Below are 20,522 nucleotides of genomic sequence, written 5' to 3'. Positions count from 1 at the left end.
ATAAAAGACAAACATCAGACTCTGATGTGTCATGCCCATGGCACAGTGTGCTAGAAATGCTCTAGAAGAATCGAATGACAAATCCCCGTTTACGCCTGACTCCCTGCAAATAAAGGCCATACAAAGCTAAAAATTGTGTTGATTAACTTTTTTCCTCCAACTTACTACATTTTTGTTATGAAACAGTTGTGTTCTGGAATGAAATTTATTGTTATACTCAGATGATGAAACATTTATTGGACAACTGTGCTATCAAAGCCCACAGACAAAAATACAAGTGGAAAAATACGTACAGCTGTAAGTGACCCAGATTTTTACCAATGACAAAGATCTATTCACTTATAATTCCTGTTTTCATTTCTTTTCTGGGTCCCTCTGGCCACCAAATGAATTCTGTCTCTTCATTCTAGAACTGTAGTCATTTTTCTTTAGCCTTTTTAATTTTCCAGATGTCAGTTAGTGACAAAACCCAGCCCAGCCCAGCTGTCCATGATGAGCTTAGAATCACCTGCATCTGCCCCCTGGGGCTCTAGAAACCAGCCTAACTAGGTCAGAAGAAGTCACAGAAGCTCTCCCTTCTCTGGTAAAGGGAGTTTGGACTTCTGCTGCTGCTGTCTCCAAGTGCAGTTTGAGGTGTGGGGGAGAGGAGAGGAGTTTGTTCTCAACCAAACCAAACATCCTGTAAAGGTTTTCCATGTGTGAGTGTACAGTCCCCAGGACTGGCCACTTCTGCCCTGGTCTTCCAGGTCTGACTCCCTGGCTCCATTTCCTAAGGACGGTGATGGCTGTTATTCCCTCACATTGGCCGTGTCTCCACCTGGTTCTAATGCTTCTGCTCAGAGCTCCTGAATCTACATCCAGAGTTTGGATTTCCACCTACGCCCTGGCAGCTACATCCTCAACCTGGCTGCTCTTGATGCTTAGATTTCCCCAAGGCAAAATCCATGTCTTCCCTCTTGGTGTCTGCCATGTTCTTGTCATTTCCCTCCAGTTCTCAGCTAGGGTGTTTAGTGTCCTGTGCCCGATCTTCAACTGGGATTATGTCAGTCTTCCTCTGAGAACTATGTTTCTACTCTCAAAACAATTTCCATCATGCAAAATGGATGCCTTGTTCTGGGGCAGAGATGAATGGTGAAAAATTCTGAAATGCTTCTCTAAGTCACAGAAAGAACTGTTCAAGCTGGGTTCTGTATTAGGGTGTGTTAAGAACAAAATCTTATCACTGTAGTATTCAAATTTTATTATCATCAATGTGAATCTTATTTTATTTTCTTTTCCTTATTTTTATAATTTCATCTTCTTTTGAGTCCATGAGGTTTTTTATTTTTCCTATCCTTTCCTAGGCTCTTGATTTAAATACTAATACCACTTATGTAAATTTTTGTTTAAAAAAAAAGTGCCGGAAGCCCCAATATTGATGATGCCCAAAGTATGCTGTACGCAGTGCAGGCTGTAAAAAGTTAAATTCCTCAATTAGCTTACTTTAAGAAGTGAGTCTGACTGAAGCTATGTGACTCACAGAGGTACCTTATGAGCACTGCAGTAGCATGCAGGTCAGAGTCCAGAGTAATGGCCTGTGAAGCTATGGGGCTCAATCTGAGATAACATAATAGCTAAGATTGGAGTAGCTTGCACCCAAATTCCATTCCCACAATTAATACCTTCATAACTAGAAGGACAATGTTCTAATTACAACCCTTTGTTTTGTCTGTCTTTCTAATTTGAAAATGCTTTGTGTCAGGAACCCCTATTGCTTATAATTTTATCACTGCAGTGTTATGGTTTAGATCTGAACTGTTCCCTAAAAGTCTCATTGTGGGGGGGGGGGTCGCTTTTGGAAGGTGATTGGATCATGTTATATCCCACAGTGGGTTGATCCATTGATGAGTTCTTAGCTCAATGTGCTGTTAGGAGGTGGGGACTGATAAGAAGTGGGTCACTGCCCGTGTGATCTGGAAGGGTGCATTCTTGTCCGTATTTCCTCCCTTCTCTTTCTGCTTCCTGCATGTCATGATAGAGCACTTTTCTTCTACCATTTTCCTGCTGCCTTGGAGCCAGCCAACCATGGACTGAACCCTCTGAAACTGAGCCAAAATAAACCTCTCCTTCAAGTTGCAAGTGTTGAGTATTTTGTCCCAGCAATGGGAAAGTGACTGATATATCTACCCACCAACCATAACCATGATTTTTCCCACTTGGGCAGAAATATGTTCTCATTTCAGCCAGCAGGAAAGAAGGACAAAGGTGGCCATGATGACTTCAAACTCACGGCACTTTGTGGTTTCATCCTAGTGCACTGGAATTGTGCACGTGGCCGTGTAACTACCAGGGACCTTGGGAGATATTGTCTGTAATTCGCACATTGATATGCCCAGCTGGAAATCATGGTTCCATAACTGCAGAACGAAAGAAGAATGAGGCCCACTAGCAAACTCAGTGCAGTGTCTTTTACTTAAAAATTTTTCCCACTTAATGAAAGACTATCATTTTCATAAACTGAGTTTCCAAAACTAACTGATCTGTTTCTGGAATCCATATTTCATTTTGTTGATAGATTTGTTTTTATACTAATTCTGCACCAATGTATTTCCCCAAATTTAAAGTATCCTTTTGTGATATTGTAATAATAAGAAATGTATGTTTCTCCTCTGTTCCCAGTTCCTAAAACAGAGTTCCTAAAAACTTTATAATTTCCTGAGCAATAGGAATGCCATGTGAGTCTTTTATTCTAATATTTGGTCTTTGATCCAGTTCTTGACATAGAGTTTCTAATTCTTGTAATTTCTCAGAAGATAGGAGTGTCTTTTCTTTCACAGGGCTGAATTTTGGTGGGTTCCTAAATGGGAGTTGGTTACACCAGAAAGATCAACCCATGAGAACCTTGGAACTTTCAGCCCCTCCTCTTCCAAAGTGGGGAGAAGCTGGAAGTTGAGTTAATGATCTATCATGGTTAATTGGTGAACCTCCATAAAAATTCCCAGACTATGAGTGTGGCAAGCTCAGTTAGATGGCACTGGGAGAGGTCCTAGAGGGGGTGAACATGACATAGGACATGGCAGCTCCCCACCCTTTGACCAGATCTTGGCTCACACATCGGGCTGTCCATCTGTAACTTTTGTAATGTCTTTTACAATAGACTGGTAAACATAATTATTTCCTGAGGTCTATGAACCACTCTAGAAAACAATCAAATCCAAGATAGACAGTATCAGAATTGAACTAAATTTATGGAGCATCCATTTTATTGTTCTATAATTCAATCCAAAGAGTTGGGGTGTGCGTGTGTGTGTGTGTGTGTGTGTGTGTGTGTGTGTTTGGAAGGGAAGGGGAGTTCCTGAATGTATAGTGTCAAATGTGAGATATTCCAGTAGTTGAGAGGCTCAGGCAGGAGGGTCACAAGTCCAAGTGAAGCCCGGGCAATTAGTAACTCAGCAAGACCTTGACTCAAAATAAAAAATTATATAGCTCATTGCGAAGGCCCTGGGTTCAGTCCATACTACTGCAATAATAATAATAATTATAATTCAAAGCAAAACAACACATAGTAAGGTATTGAGACTCAGTAATGTGAGTATAGAAGAAAAAAATAGTTAATGAGGCAGATCTTCATTCCTTTTCAAAATTTCCTGAGTTGTTTTGTATATTTTCACTTATAGATGAGTTTCAAAGCCAGTCTTCTTTAAAACAAATAAAAAATCTTCTTTGGTATTTTCAACTTACATCAATTTGTAAAATACTTGGAGAAAATTGACACCTTTATAATTTAGTGTTATAAATTGAAGGGTTTCTTTTCAGCAGTTTTTAGTTTTATTATGTAGTATGTGTTACAATTTCTGGTAAACAGATAAATCTGGACACTTGATGCTTGCGTCTATGACTTCAGCTTTAGCCTTAAAATTTCCTAACATGCAGGATTTGATTTACTTAACACACAGGAGCTTGCAGCCCACATTTATTAGAAAATTGCTACAATTTGGAAATTTCCTCCATTGCAGGTGTAGGATTTGCTCCAGGAGTTGAAAGGTCTTATTTGTTGTTTAAATGCAGGATTTTACAGTCAGTTCTTGTGCTTCAGCTTCTGTGACCATTAATTCTGACCAACTTCATTAAATTAAGAAGTCCCATGCAGATTAGTAAAGCACCTCCAGGGCGTGGCCAGTGGGTCTCAGAGCTGTAGCCTGATTTCCAGGTCTGGTCCCTCACTTGTTCCTCTTTGGCACTGCTGCTCTGCTCTGCTTCCCAACCACCATAAAATGAGCAGCTTTGCTCCTCCATGCCCTCATGCCATGAGGTCTCTGTCTTGGAGCCATGAGCAGAAACCATGAGCAAATTTACCCTCTCCTCCTGGCTTTTTTTTTAATGACTTCAGTTGGTACACTTTTGATATACATAATGATCACATTCATCATAGGGAATTTGTGCCTGTTCATAATATAACTTGATTCTTCTTTTTTCCCCATTCCCCTCCCCTCCTTTCAACCCTTCTTCCCCTCCTTGTTTATAAAACATTTGTTTCCCTTTTGTCCTTCTATTCTCTTCCTTTTTTCTTCCTTCCTTTAGCCTTCCCCCTCCATTGTTCCCCCTCCCATTTGAACATTTTCTTTCCTACTTCCCAATATGTATGAGACCTTTTGATCCTTATTTATGCTTTTGGTTTCTCAAACAAGAGAAACAATGCAATATTTAAACATGTATGTCAAAATTATTTCACTTAAAAGTATGATCTCAAGGTGCATCCACTTACCTACAAATGATTCAAGTTTAACTTTCTTTATGGCAGAGTAGTACTCTATTGTATATAAATATCACATTTTCATTTTATTTATCCATTCATCCATTGATGGACATCTGAGCTATTTCCAAGATTTACCCATTACAAATTGTGCTACTATAAATGTGGGTATGCTTATATCATTGTGGTATGCTGCTTTTAACTCTTTTGGAAAGATATCAAAAAAGGGAATACTTGGGTCAAATGGAACCTCTACTTTTAGTTTTTTAAGGAATCTCCGTAGTGATTTCCATAGTGGTTGTACCAATTTACACTCCCACCAACAGCGAAGGGTTTCTTTTCTTCACAGCCCCACCAGCATTTGTTATTGGTTTATTTCTTTCTGGAGTGAGATAGAACCACAGTGTTGCTTTAATTTGCATTGCTTGAATGACCAATGATTTTGTACATTTTTTTCATATATTTATTTGCTATTTGTACTTCCTCATCCAAGAAGTGTCTGTTCATTTCAGATGCCCATTTTTTGACTGAGTCTTTAAATTTAGGGGCTGATTTTCTTGAGTTCTTTATATATTTTAGATATTAGTCCTTTGTCTGAGGAATAGCTGATAAAAATGTTTCCCATTTTTTTGGTTGTCTCTTCACTCTTTTGGTGGTTTCTTTTGCTGTGAAAAAGTTTTTTTAATGTGATGAGGTCCCAGTTGTTGATTCCTTATAGTATTTCCTCTGTGATTGGGCTTTTGTTCATGAAGTCTTTTCTAAGTCTATGTCTTCAAGAGTTTTATCTATTTTATCTTCCAGGAGATTTAGTATTTCTGTTTTAACATTAAGGTCTTTTATCCATTTTTATTTTAGTTTAGTGCATGGTGAGACATATAGGTCTAGTTTTAATCTTACTCATGTGGAAAGCCAACTATTCCAGCATCATTTATTAAAGATGTTATCTTTCTTCCAGTGAAAGTGTTTGGCTAATCAGTCAAAGATAAGGTGGCTGAGTGGGTATGCAGTTCTTTCTGCACCTTCTATTCTCATCTATTTGTTTGTTTTCCAGTACCATGTTTTTATCACAGTACCTGTATAGTATAATTTCTTTTTTTTTTTTTTGGTACCAGGGATCTAACTCAGGTCCTTATGCTTGTGGGGCAGGCGGTGGCACCACTGAGCTAAATCCCTGGCCCCTGTATAGTATAATTTCAAGTCAGGGATCGTGATGCCTGCTGCCTTGCCTTTGCTTCTCAGAATTGCTTTTCTAGTTCTAGGACTCTTCTGGTTACAAATGAATTTTAGAATGATTTTCTCTATTTTTGTGAGGTGTGTTATTGGTATTTTCATCAGGATCACATTAAATCTATATAACAGTCTTGGAAGTTTGACCATTTTCACTATATTGCTTCTGCCTATCCAAGAACAATGAATTTGTTTAAATTTAAATTGTAAATTTTAATTTTCTTATATCCTCAATTTTCTCCTCTAGAATACTGTATTTTCAATATAAAGGTCTTTTATTTCCTTCATTAGAATGATTCCTAAATTTTTCATTTTTCCTGATGCTATTGTGAAAGGCATTGTTTTCCTAATTTCACACTCAGTGACTTTGTTATTCATATATAGGAATACTAATGGTTTTTGAGTGTTGACTTTGTATGCTACTACAATACTGAATTTGGTTATTAAATCTAGGAGTCTTTTGGTGGAGTTTTTTGAGGTCTTCTATGTAGAGTATCATATCATTATCAAGTAATGGTAATTTAACTTCCTTTCTTATCCTTATTCCTTTCCTTTCTCTTGTCTAATTGCTCCAGCTAATATTTCTAGAACTATATTAAATAGGAGTAGTGATAGTAGGCATGCTTCTCTTGTTCCTGATTTTAGAGTAAAAGTTTTCAGTTTTTGACCATTTAGAATGATATTGACTGTTGGTTTATCATAGATGGCTTTTATCAGATTGAGCCCAAGACCTTGTATTCCAATTTTCTGTAGGTTTTCATTATAAATGGGCGTTGGACTTTCTCAAATGCTTTTTCTGTCTCAATTGAGATCCTCATGTGGTTTTAATCCTTGGTCGTGTTAATATGATCTATTACATTTATTGATTTGAGTATGTTGAACCGCCCCTGCATCCCTGGGATGAATCCTATTTGGTCATGGTATATAATCTTCATCATGATTTGCTGTATTCTGTTTGCAAATATTTTATGGAAGATTTTTTGCATTTATGTTCATTAAGGAGACCAGCCTGTAGTTCTCATTTTTGGTTGGACCCTTCTCTGATTTTTGTATCAAGGTAATGTTTGCTTCCAGGAGTGAGTTTGGGAATATTGCTTCCCTTTCAGTTCCATTAAAGAGTTTGAGGAGTAATGCATTAGATCTTCTCTGATGTTCTTGTAGAATTCACCAGTAAATCCATCAGAACATGGACTTTTCTTTGTTAATTTTTTAATTACATCTTCAATTTCATTTAGTGATATTGGGTTATTAACAATTTTATATCATCTTGATTCAGCTTTGGTAATTCATATAATTTTAGGAATCTGTCCATTTCTTTAGACTTTTCCATCTTATTAGAATAGAGTTTCTCAAAAGTAGGTACTGATGATAATCTAGACTTCTGCAGGATTTGTTGTGATTTATTGTCCAATTGAATGGAGTCTTTCCTTTTTTTGATAAGGTTGGCTAAAGTTTTTTTATTTTATTTAATCTTTTTAAAAAGCGATTATTTGATTCATTTATTCTTTATATTGTTTTCTTAGTCTCGATTGCATTAATTTCTCCTCTGATTTTGTAATTTCCTCCCTCATACATGCTTTGGGTTTACTTTGCTCTCCTTTTTCTAAAGAAGCTTGAGGTTCAGCATTAGGTTATTTATTTTAGCTTGCTCTGTTTTTCTGATATGGGAATTTACCACTATAAATTTCCCTCTATGCTACTGCTTTCATTGCATCTCAAAGGTTTGTTTGTTTTTCCAAGATGAATTTTTCCAGTATGCTTTAAAGTGTAGAGGGGTCTCAAATATAAGGTACTGTTTTTCACAGATGATATGACTCACATTTTATATAATAACATGAGACAAATGATGCTAAAGTCCTTTGCAAATCTGGAAACTTACTAAGTGAATATCTTTTCTTATTTTCAGTGAGTCACTGACAGAAAACGTGCAAGGTGAATGACTAACTATATTTCTGAGCCTCGCTTCAATACAGGGTAACTCATTAAAAATCCAAAATACCTGCTGAGTCATGGGTGATTCATACAGCAGAGTCTATTAGTCAGGAGTGACTTGTGGAAATATATTCCTAATATTAGAAAAAAGTTAACTACATAAAGGAGAAAATTAGGTATAAGACTAAACCTGCCTCTGGCTCTTGACAGTGTTCCCGCAATTACAGCCAAAACTTCTTCATGTACCAAAGACAAAACTAAACCACTTACTTCTAATAGAGAAGAGAATAAATGAATTAGTCATTCAATATTGGCTGGAAAATATAATCTAACTTACAGAAAGAAACTCAGGGGGCAATGACCTTGGAAATAGAAGCCACAAAATAAAGACTATGAGCCCAAAGAGGACATGTAATTAAGCATTCACAAGAAATATCTATGGATGCTTAGTTTATATAACTTCCTTGGTTTTATTTTTATTTTTTAGCTAGTGGCCCAACAAAAAAATTAGAATATATAATCTCTACAAGGCATTTGTAAGTATTTTAGGAGAGGCAAAGATAAAACCAATACACTTCCGGCTTAGGGAAATCTGCCACTCCACTCAGCAGGAGCAATTAAGGCATTTATTATTGTAACCCAAGCAAGAGGGCTAACTACTGATTTGTTTACAAAGTGAAATAAAAACTTTCAAAAGGTAAGAGGTTAATGCAAAGCTCTTTAGAGAAGTTAGCGTTGAAATACAGCCTTGAGACAACTGGGATTTGTATTTGAAGAAATGAAAGTAAGGAAGAGAGAGAAAGCAAAGCATTAAGCAGGCTGTTCACAGCACAAAGAAGGTTAATACTTGATTTAATGAACCCTGGCTGAAGGCACAGAGAAACAGGCATGGTTGAAACTGATTTTCTAAGACCTGAAGGCCTTCAAACTGTTAATTTTTTTGTTATTGATTTAAACAAGATAATAAGCTTAATCAGAATTGTACTCTAGAATCATTCATGGTTGGGGGGAGCTTGGAACATGAACTGGGAGTGTTACAGCAAGGACAAGAGACTGGGCATCAGATTAAGAAATGTTTATAGCCATGTAGAAAAGAAGTGTGGAAGGGCTGGATATGGTGGTGTGTGTCTACAACCCTAGCTACTTGGGAAGCTGAGGCAGGAGAATGCCAAGTGCAAGTCCAGCCTGGGTAATTTAGTGAGACCTTATCTCAAAATAAGAATTTTAAAAGGGCTGGGGATGTAGCTTAGTGGCATAGCAAGCACAAGAAACTGGGCCCACACCACCCTCCACCCAGTTCCCAGGCCAAGTTTTTGGTTGTTGTTTTTGGTTTGCTTTTGGTTTACTGTATTGTTTTGCAGTACTGAAAACTGAACCCAGGGTCTTTGTGCTGAGCTACATCCTCATTCCTTTTTATTTTTTGAGACAAGTTCTCACTAAGTTGTTAAGTTGCCTAGGCTGGGCTCAAAGTTGTGATCCTCCTGCTTCAGCCTCCCAGAGTGTTATCTGGTAGCTTGTTTCTAAAAAGTGCCTCTCCAAATACACATACTGGGTTTTGGATTGCTCACCTCTCCTTCTGGAGTTGGGATTCCAGGTTCTTCTTACCTTGAACAAAATTAAATGAAAGGAGCAAAAAGCAGTGGCAGAGTTTATTCAAGAAAGTAAAAGTGAAGAGTGGGAGAGAAACTGGCTCTGCAGATTGAGCTTGAGCCGAGTAAATAGAAAAAGAGGGAGAGAACAAAGATAAAAGTATACACTATATCTAGGACACACAGCATGGGCTATGGGAAAGTTAGGATGGCATCAGCACCTCAGGGCTCCCTCTCTTCTGTATTGTCCAAATCTCGAGGAAACACACCTGTGAGAACTGCAGGTGGTGCTGGGATCTCATGTCTCAGGCTGATATCAGCTAGGCCTCCTATTGAAAACCCGCTCGAGCTCTCACAAACTCCGTATGTCTGGGGTCCTGTAGTTAACAGGTCACACCTTCTTCCCCAGGCAGATTTTGCCTCCACACCCTCTCTCCTACCTCAGGAGTGCTGGGATTAAGGTGTGCAGCATGTGCTCGGCTCTGTCAGCTGTTCAATCCAGCACACACCAAACTGTTGCTGTTGGAAATTTTGTGGTGCAGTTTAGGTCTCAAATCAGATTAGACCAAAAAAAAAATTACCCCAGGAGGTTCTATCCTAATCACAAGTCCTTCACATCTGTAGCTCAGCAAAAGGAAAGTTACACAGAGAGCATGAGAGAATTCAGCAATGGCACAGCAGGTTTTCTACTACAGAAAGAAAGACGCAAGTGTCAAAGGAGGCAAATGCACTCTGACCAACAGCCAATGAGGAGACGGGACTCCGGTCTTATACAAAGAGCTTAACATGGACTTAATGATATCACCACTCCTGTAGATCAGGTATCCTGGTCACAGCATCACAAGGCTGAAATCAGGGTGGACAGATTGAGTCCTTTTTTTTCCCCTCCAGATTGAGTTCTTTATAGAGACTATGAGAACAGTCCATGATCAAATTCATTCAGATATTTTGGTGTGTTCACACCCAGCTCAGTTTCATGGAATAAAAACATATTTACAGGCAATTTCATTTATTAGACAGCCACTCAAAGGTTTAGAGGTGAATGAGTGATTATTTGAAAGCACTTTGAAATTATTCAATAAGCAAGCAAAAGTTGAAGAAGGTTAACTCCTATGATACAAATTGATTAAACCAACTCCTAAAAGAGTGAATAAACTTTGGAGTTAAGAGAATTGAATTGACAGCTCTTTTGGCTGTATGAAGGGCCTTTGTGGGGTGACAACTACCCCAATTTCTTTCTGTCTGACTTTCTTTATCTGTAGTATGAAGACAATTACTGCACTGATTGTTCCACAGGCTTGCCACTAAGACCAAATTTACTAAAATATGCACAACACTTTATGCGGTGTCAAGCAGTTTACAGATTTGACTCATTACTAGGCCTACTAATAGTCACTTGTCTGAAAATCATGGATTATCTCAGTGAATTCAAGTTAGTCTGAAGTATGATTGTGAAGATTCTTTAAGTATAAGAGAGCCCCCAGGGAAGTCCTCCATCCCTTCCACCAGTGAGGCGAAATGGAGAAGCCCACCATGAAATAGCAGACCCTGCCAGACTCAAATCCACCAGAGCTTCTCTCTCAGTCCTCGAAGCCTCCAGAGCTGTCAGATATAAATGCCTGCTGCTCAGAAGCCACTAGTTGATGGTATTTGTTCTAACAGTCCAAACAGACTGACATCAGAAGTAAAGCAGACGCCTGCCTTATAAATATCTTGAATTTGACTCTCAGAATAAAACTAGCAGCAGCCCAGTAATCTTGACTGCTTTGAATTACATTGGAGACTCATCTATTTTTCCAATGGAATTCAATTACATATACTTACATTTTTCTCAAGCCTGAAACTGGTTTATTTTTAAATGTATTGGACAAGATTTAAGGAAAATTAGGTCACTGCCTTGGAATTTTCCAATGTGGCAGAAAAATTACTTGTAATGATCATGTAGATACAGTACCTCAGAGAAAGCTAATAAACACATAAATAATTTTAAAAGAAAAAGGGATTGAGACAAGACTGATCTTCATGGAAAAATAAATGTAACCGAGGGAAGATTATTTAATATAGAGAATTCTACATGTGTGTTTCCAGAAAAACAGTAGAGGGCAACATCTACACAGGCTCGTTTTTGAAATGATTGTATAACATCAAAACAAAACATGAGCTAATGATTCATGAACTATGGGGCTTTCCAAAACTCACATATTAGAGGGATATTTATGCATGAACGCATCCTTTGTTTGCATCCCTTCTATTTTAGAATAACACACTTATGCCTTATCAGAAGGTCTCCACTAAGATCATTAATTTTAAAAGTGCTTCCTCGGTGAGTCATGTTAGATTGCTCATCTGTCTCCTACATGAAGGGACAGAATTTTTCCCCTCACGTGGGTTTGCCAGATGAGGTTGTTGAAGTAAAAAAGGGTAAGGATTAACGGAACCTTGGAAACAAGGTTTTTGTTTTTGTTCTTTTATGTTTTTTAAATCTGCAGTCTGAGCAGAGTTACTAGTTTGCAGGGAGGTGCTTCAGGTCCATCTGGTGGCACAGGGAAATGGACGCTAGGTTGTCCCCTTCACTTCTGGCACTGCAGCCCCTGCTGCTTCTCTCTGAAGCACTGAAGCCAAAGACCCTGTGTGACCCTGGATGTAGGTGCATGGATAACAGACAAACTTCCAGCCCTCACTGGCCATTTTAAGAGATAAATGGCAAAGTCCTTCTGACCTTTGAGGTCTATTTTTACTTTCCAGAGTGCTGAGATTTGTTGTTAAACACTTTCACAACTGGAAGTCTGAGTGGGTACAGAAGTGACAGAGGTGCCACATTATGACACCAGGGGTCAGGGACACCAAAGGGGAAGGAAATTGAGTAATCAGGCCACAGCTTGCCTGCTTTTGAGTTGCACAAACAAGAGGCAAGAGGTAACAGGCAAGGCTGTCTCTCTCTCTCTCTCTCTCTCTTTCTCTCTCTGCCTCCCTCCCTCCCATGCACACACACACAAACATACACACACCTTTCAGTCCCTGCCAACGGTGGCTCTCTGATGTATGCAGGGACATTTAAGACCTGCTGGGAAGAGAGCACCTGCCACAGAGTAGTTTTTAGAGAACTGTGTAGATTATAAAATAAAAATCTCCACTATACTCATATTACTGAAAATTTTCCCTATTTCACAGACAGCTGGATGTGGTTTAACAGTATGTTTTATAAGGAAGCAAACTGTAGTAAAGAATGAGGAAAATAAAACACTTAACCCTACATTGTTTTGGCAAATATTTATTGAGCGCCAAGCCTTGTTTTGAGTACCTGAGGCACAAAACTGTACAAAATGTACTGCGTCCTTTTCCCTGCAGAGCTTTGAGACTGGCAGGAAGGAGGGCAGAAATTAATCAGAAAGCCTAGTGTGTCGTTGTCAGGTGGAACACCCTACAGCTGACCCAACAAAGTACCCAAGCCAGGCAACTTAAAATAGCACTCAGAACTGCTCAGCACTGAGGGCTAAAAGTTCAAACAGTGAAGCCTATAGGGAATCACCCAGCCTGTCCCTAGCTTCCTGGGGGTGCTGGCAATGCCTGGCCTTGCTTGGTGCAGACACATAATTCCATCCTGCCTTCCCTGTTTCCTTCTGTATCTCTGCACATATCCTGCCCCATCTTGTGGTTCTGTGTTCACATTTCCCTTTTCTGAGGACATCAGTCATATTGGACCTGGGCCCACCTTAACAACAAGCTTGATTACTACTGTACACACGCTGTTTATAAACTCACCGCTTCAGGTACTGAGCATTAGGATTTGAACATTATGGGGGCACAGCTCAACTCATAACCTACATAATGAAAAAATGAAGTAGAAGAGAAGAGACATAAACTGGGTTGGCAGTGTAGCTCAGGGGCAGAGCACTTGCCTGGTATATGCAAGGCCCTGAGTTTGCAAAAACACAAAAAAAATAAAACAGGGAGAAGAGGCATGTTTATATAAGGTAGTCAAGGAAGTGACATTCGAATGGAGAAGGTGAGGCTCAAGTAGACAGCTGAGGAATTAATTATGCCATGGTGAATGTGCAAGAGTGATCAAAATATATGGTGAATTTTTAAATTTTAAAAAAGTCTTACAGTAAAAGATACACTGCTCTTATTCCCCTTCAAAATACTCCCCTTTGCTTCAAAAACATTTAATCCCATTGTTCTTGCCACATTCTCAAGCAGCTCTGGAAGCCCTCTTTCATTAATGTAAGCTGGTATGATAAAAAATACGGTGAATGAAGCTGCCAAGTAAACTCAGGTTTATAAAAATATAATGCTGTGTCCTTATCCACCTTATTCACTGGATCTGGTGCTGTATGACTTCTAGATCTTTACCCAAAGTCTAAATGATTGTGAAAGGTGACTTTTTAAAATCAATTTAGGCCACTAAATTGAGGCAGCCACAAGGCACAACTAAACACACTCTCAAAAAGACTTCCAGAACTGCTGCAGAAGGCAACAAGAGCAATGGGTTAAGTGTGTTCAAAGCAAGGGGGAGTATTTTGAGAGGAACTAATGACAATGCATCTTTTACTGTATTTAATTTAAGCATTCCCCAATTTTTTGATGATGCGGCCTAACTGCAAAAAGATATACTGTCATGCAAATACAGGATTTTAAGAGCAACAACCATACTATTGCCTTTACTCTTTAAAATATCATCATGGTTATTTTTTTAAAAAGATCTTTTAATATTACAGCCACAAATCATTCTTTTTAACTCAGAACAAGCTGACTAACCTTGGTTAGCTCCTCATCAGCAAGAATAGAACGGGTGCTGACTGATTGTAAACTGAAATGATCATTCCTTAAGTACTCACTATGCAGAAACAGTGACCAGGCCCTCTTCTGACTCCTGGGGACACAGCAACAAACAAAGAGCATGAAACTCTGCCGTCGTGAAGTTTAGTTTCCAAAATGTGCCAATTCTGCATTTGATGTTTCACTATTTCCTGCAGTCTAGAACCTGAAGACCACATGCTTCACGGAGTCAGGACAGCTCCTGAGGACCCATGGAGATGACCTGCCCAGCACTCACCTGACAACAAGGAGCCACACATAACAGTTCCTGACAGGACACCAGCTGGCGCCCCCACACCTTTATCTGCAGAAGTTAAAAATTCCTCCAACTTCACTGTCCTGCTGTTTGCTGTTGTCAAAAACACAACACCATGAACTTTAATGGAAAGAAGTTTGCTTTGATTCAGTTATGGAGGTAACAGGTGGAGGGGCGGTGGCCCTCCTACTGGTGAAGACCCAAGGTGGTACTGGATGTTCCAGGAGGAGGGACAGGAAGTGTTTGTGTGCTCATGCATTCTCTGGTCTCCTGTCTCTTATCGTAAAGCCCCTAGGATCCAGTCCTGGGGCTGCACTCTGATGACCTTGTCTAATCCTGATCGTTCCTAAAAGCTTCCCTTCTAAACGCCATCATCAGGTTAAGTTTCTGCCCTCTTAATCCCTCCCCGTGGGGATACAGCTCCAGAACATGGACCCCAGAGAGAAGAGAGAGAAACTCAAACCATACTCAAACTGCAGCTGTCAGAGTTTCCTGGATCTTCTCTGTCTTATTTCTTTCATTCGAATGGAAAACTCTTGCAGTTATTCACCACGAATATGAGACCGTGCACTTCCTGCTCTCGGGTGATGCTCCCAGCCAGCTGCTCCACCTCCTGCAAGTCTTATATAAAGTATCACCTCCAAATCTTTTCCTAGGAGCTACACTTAAAAGTAAATTTCCTCACTGAGTGTGGTGGCACACACCTGTGATCCCAGCACTTGGGAGGCTGAGACAGGAGGATCACCATGAGTTCAAGGCCAGCCTGGACTACACAATGAATTAAAAGCCAGCCTAAACTACATAGCAAGACCCTTCCTCAAAAAACCAAAACAAAGGGCCAGGGATTTAGCTCAGTGGTTTCGCCTCCTGCTGCGCAAACCCAAGGACCTGAGTTTAATCTCCGGTACCAAAAAAACCAAGGCCCAGGGATCTAGCTCAGTGGTTCCACCGCCTGCCTCACAAGCACAAGGTCCCAAGTTCGATCCCTGATACCAAAACAACAAAACAAAGGTTAAAAAAGTAAACATCCTACCATGTTGCCATCTCAACTGTCTTTTCTCCTCTTCAAAATATGTAACACTATCTTACTTTTTAGCTCACTTATTTTGCTTCTGTCTCTTTCTTCCTGCCAGAATGTAAATTTCACGAAGGCAAAAATCTGCATATCTTTTGATACTACTGTGGCCTCTTGGGTCAGCAGCAAGCCAGGCACTGAGCAATTGGAGAATGAATACTCTAAAGAACAGTCATTTCAACTTAGAATCAGGATCCCCTCTTTTTTGCTAAAGGGGAGTTGAAATTGCCAAAGACAGTTGAAAGCCATCAGTTGGTCCCAAGTAGGGCACATCTGAACACTAATAATAAAACCACTATCTTCAGTTATAGTTGTAGAAAACTGAGAGATTCCTTCAAATTGATGTTGCTCAGACATATTCGTCTTTATGGAGGGTAAGAGTTAGTCTTTAAACTTAACAAGGAAGGGAAGCTTCCAATACACCATGATATGACATCCCGACTTTACACACAGATAAAGCTTGGAGAGTCTGACACAGGGAAGTTCTACCATTATTCCCCTAAAAATCCAGTGTGATCTTTGGATGGAACAAGTGTGTGACTGGTGCATATCTGTGCAACTTTTTAAAATGCAAGCAGATGTCATGACTAATGCATACGGAGGGTTTATGAGCTAGCATGGTAGCATTCATATGCAGGTGTAATTGTAACTGTAAAAATTAAGTATTTGGTGACAAGGAAGTTAGGCAACTTGGAATGATCCTGATTCTGAAAGACTCCCACAGTAAAATAATGTGGTCCGTGTCCAGCTATTTTAAGTCACCAGCAAGGCAGTGATTCTCAACCCCATCTATAAATTAGAACTATGGGGCGGGGTAGCAAGCACTAATTCTTAGTCCTCACCCCTGGACACTCTCCTTGAGAGGGGGACTAAAGGACTAGTCATCTCTTCTGGTTTGCAGGACTGTGGAAAGTCAGTGCAATAAGGAATTGGATGTTCTCTAAGAAGTGGCCAAGAAAACTGCTGACTTACATGTCCAATTTAAAGGATTCTTCCAGAAGCATACTGTCTTCATTGGCATAGAGTTCTCAAAAGGATTTGAGAAAAAGAGGTAGAAGTTACATTTCACCTCCACATATTTGCAACAGGGAGACTTACAGATGTTATTTTGATAGTGGAAATGTAATTATTTGAGCTTATTGAAAGGATATTTGAGATATTCACACAAAAAGATGTTCCCCTCAATTAGGAAGTCACACTGCCAACTCAGAGCCAACTATTTGGGTTCCCTGAAGACTGGAGCCCTCAAGAGTGGTGGGTGTGGTCCCTAGCACAGGGAGCAAAGTCAGCTCAGCCTCAGTTCAACTCCAGGTGTGTTTACTCATTGTGGGCATTTCATTTAACTTCTTCGTGTTTAGAGCTGGGATGACAAAGCCCACTGTGGGAGGACTTGTGGATAGGGTCACTCCATGTGCGTAAGATGGGTCTTACATTCACTCAGGTGAGTCCTGCATGGGAGTTAGGGCTCTGCAGCCATTGTACTGAAATTCTTACCATTTTACCTTGGAGTCTGAGTTTTGCAAAGAAGACCCACAGGACACAGAGCAGGCACTGGAGGTTGGAACCTTGGATCACTTGGTCTTGCTTCTGCCTTCCTCCCCAGGGTGAATTCACAAGAGTACTGTCCTTACCCAGAGCAAGGGCAGTAGCCTTTCATGGTCAACAGGGCCTGGCATGGATGCTGAGAGGTTTGGGGTGGAATGGAAGCACTGCATTCACCAAGACTTGGGGAAGGGGCTTGTGTCCCTGTGAGGGTCTGCATTTGTCCCACAAGTAACCCCATCCCAAGGGGAGTATGATGTTTAAAACCAAACAAAAACCACTATGACATGTAGAGACAGAACCATGGGGAGAAGGGGGAGAGTACATTTCCTGCCATTTGAAGCAGAAGCCTGCCTTTTCATCTTGCTCTGGCCCCTGACAATTATGTAGCTGCCCAGCTGGCACACATAAACTTTTATCAAGCACATTTTTGTGCATACAACATGAGACAAACAGATTGTTTCTAAAGAAGAAAACCTAGCATATACTAGTTTCTCTAAATGTTGGTTTGTTCTCATCCCTGTTGAAGTATTGTTCCCTTCCAACAGCACAAGTTGTTAAAACACTAATGAGCACCTGCCGGGGACCAGACACCTCTCTCCAGACTCATTCAAGAGGTGGAGGGGCGACCTGGTTCTAGAAGGTATCCTGGATGCTCATCCAATCAGTTCTGTTTATTTGGATGTGAAGGGACCTGGCATGGCAACTGCCATCACAGCCTCTGATTGGACTATGAACAAACAGTATCAGTCAATCGTGGAACCAACAGATTCACTTTATGAACCGATGGAAATGGCATTCCCTCTGAGGGAGACTTTTATTCAGAGCAATTAGAAGTTTCTACCCTGAAAATAATTTCAGAATTTGCTCTACCTTTTAGTTTTTTTAAAAAACTCAGGTCAGGTGCAACAAGTAAAGATGATAAGGAGACGAGCAAAGTCCATTTTTTGTCTCCCTTTCTACCTTGACATTGTGAGACAGTTCCCTGCTTGGCCCTGCATTTAGGCATGCTAATTGCTCAGGGAATATCTGTATCGCAGGATTTGTTAGCCCTGACTTTACCTAGTCTATCTCATCTGCCTTCAAGACCGAAGACACCAATCCGACTCTCTCTAAACTGGGACCACCCAGGAGAGACAAGCAGTTTGAAGCTCCGCGCGGCTGTCCCAGGCCACTCCCACGGCACAAGGCACAGTGAGGTCCTCTTAGCCTCGCGGGCGCCTCCAACGCCCAGTCCCCCCACCCCCAGTGCCTCCTACATTCCGGCTTTTCTGCTACCTGGTCCCACACTACAGAGACACAGGAGATTATAAAGACCCTTGTCCTGAGCGCCACAAGGTAGAGCAGAAGTTAGTAACAGAAAGAGAGCCTCTCAGGCTCCTTGATGAAAACTGAAGCTCAGGAGAAAAGTAAAGAGAATCTCTACAATAAAGGCACATCAGACTACTGTACTTGGTCTGCTGCTGGCTTGCTGAGACTCATTGACTTGTATATGCACAGGGATTCCTACATTGCCTACTGTAACAGCAGAGACATAACGAAGGAGGCCCATAATTTCTATTGCTATTTGCAAATAAAAAAAATTTTTTTCTCTTATTTTTAATTCTTAATTTTTACTTTTTTTCTACTCTTCAAGTTTTGCTTTTCTTTCTTTTCTTTCTTTTTTCTTTCTCTCTCTCTCACTCATTCTCTCGCTGTCCCACATGGCTCCTTATCTCCCCATTTGTTCCTTTCTGCACTGAATTCAGATTTCTCCCTTATTGTTTTTTTCTTCTCTTTTTCCTTCTCTTGATTATCATTAGGTTTAAAGGAAAGTAAATTCAGTATCTAGCCTCCCTGTTGCTGTTAGATGATTCTATTCACATCTTTGTTCTTTCATTCTGCCTTTTTCTCTTGCCTTTAACAACTTCTTAGAGTTTGTGTGATCTTTCTGTGTTTTCTGGCCTCACCGCTAATCTTACCTGTTCTTTCTACCTGTCCTTCCCTCCCCAACTCCTTTTAACTCCCCACCCAGAAGGGGAAAGATGCTATATTGAAGAGTTTATTCATTATAAACTTATGTTGGGTTGGTCCTCAGTTTTAATTTAACTCACATAGTTAAAAGTGATATATTAATAACTACCACAAATTGTCATTTTCTAAGCTGCACTTGATGCTATGGTATTGCTTACTATGTCATTTGGGCTAACATGTTGTGATTGATCTAATTAGTTTTCCTTCCTGGTATAAGAAAAATAAAATAGCTTCAGAGTCATTAGAGTCTCAAAACCCAAACACAAGCTATATCTGGAAGACACTTCTGAAAAGCAATCATTCCACAAGGGTTTTAAACACAAGCAACAAAGATACCTACATTAAGCAATTTTGAAATATCAACCCAGGAATTAAACCAAGGACAGTACCAAAAACAAAAATGAGAAGACACTTAAGCAAGGCACAAACACAGGCTTCCATGCCACAAAAAGGAAATTCTGGGGGAAATGAGGTGGAAAAGTCTGATAAGCAACCACTTGGACACCCTGAACTGATAGCACAGGAAGTAACAAAGCAGATGCATGAGGCTCTAGAAAATTTCAAAACAGAAATAATCTCCCAGATAAATACAGACGTGGTGACCAGAGTGAAAGACATGATTAGAAGCTCTAGAGCAGAAACAGATAAGAAAATAGATGAGATCAGAAACATGCTGGAAGCCATGAATGCCCAGCATAAGAAAGAAATAGAAAACATGATCGCCCAACATAAGAAAGAAATGGAATCCATGAAACAGACTCAAACAGATATCCAGGAGATTAAAAACTCCATTGAAAGCATGCAGAGCAGACTAAGAGAATCTGAAGACAGAATATCAGATATAGAAGACAGGATTGCAGTAAAGGACCATGAAAACAGAGATTTCTTAAAGATAGTAAGGGACCATGAGAAATCAATCCAACAGCTGCTAGATGATTCAAAGAAGAATAACATAAGACTCATAGGAGTCCATGAAAAAACAGAAGAAAGTACAACTGACATAAAAAAACTGTTCACAGAAGTAATAGTAGAAAACTTCCCAGACAGAGGTAGAGAATTGGACGTACAGATAAATGAGGCATATAGAACTCCAACCAGCCATGACCAAAAAAAATCTATACCTAGACATATAATAATCAAGGTCCCAGAAACCCAACAGAAGAACAAAATTCTACAGGCAGTTAGAGAAAAGAAACAAATCACCTACAGAGGAAAGCCCATCAGAATCATGGCAGATTTCTCAACACAAACCATCAAATCAAGGAGAGCCTGGAGTGAAGTATTTCAAGCCCTAAAAGAAAATAACTTCCAACCTAGACTGTTTTATCTGGCAAAATT

At 39.9% G+C, this 20,522-nt stretch overlaps 1 protein-coding gene across 1 annotated transcript in view; it reads right to left on the bottom strand.

Annotated features, from left to right (window-relative positions):
• Lgsn (lengsin, lens protein with glutamine synthetase domain) overlaps window positions 1-20,522 on the bottom strand; it is a 214,042-nt gene that overhangs the window by 42,481 nt on the left and 151,039 nt on the right. The window lies entirely within an intron of this gene.

This window comes from Heterocephalus glaber, unplaced genomic scaffold, assembly GCF_053883595.1.
Source record: "Heterocephalus glaber isolate CG9 unplaced genomic scaffold, H.glaber_assembly_v1.0 deba00000594, whole genome shotgun sequence".
Classification (NCBI taxonomy): domain Eukaryota; kingdom Metazoa; phylum Chordata; class Mammalia; order Rodentia; family Bathyergidae; genus Heterocephalus; species Heterocephalus glaber.
This window is presented reverse-complemented; position numbering and strand designations above follow the sequence as displayed.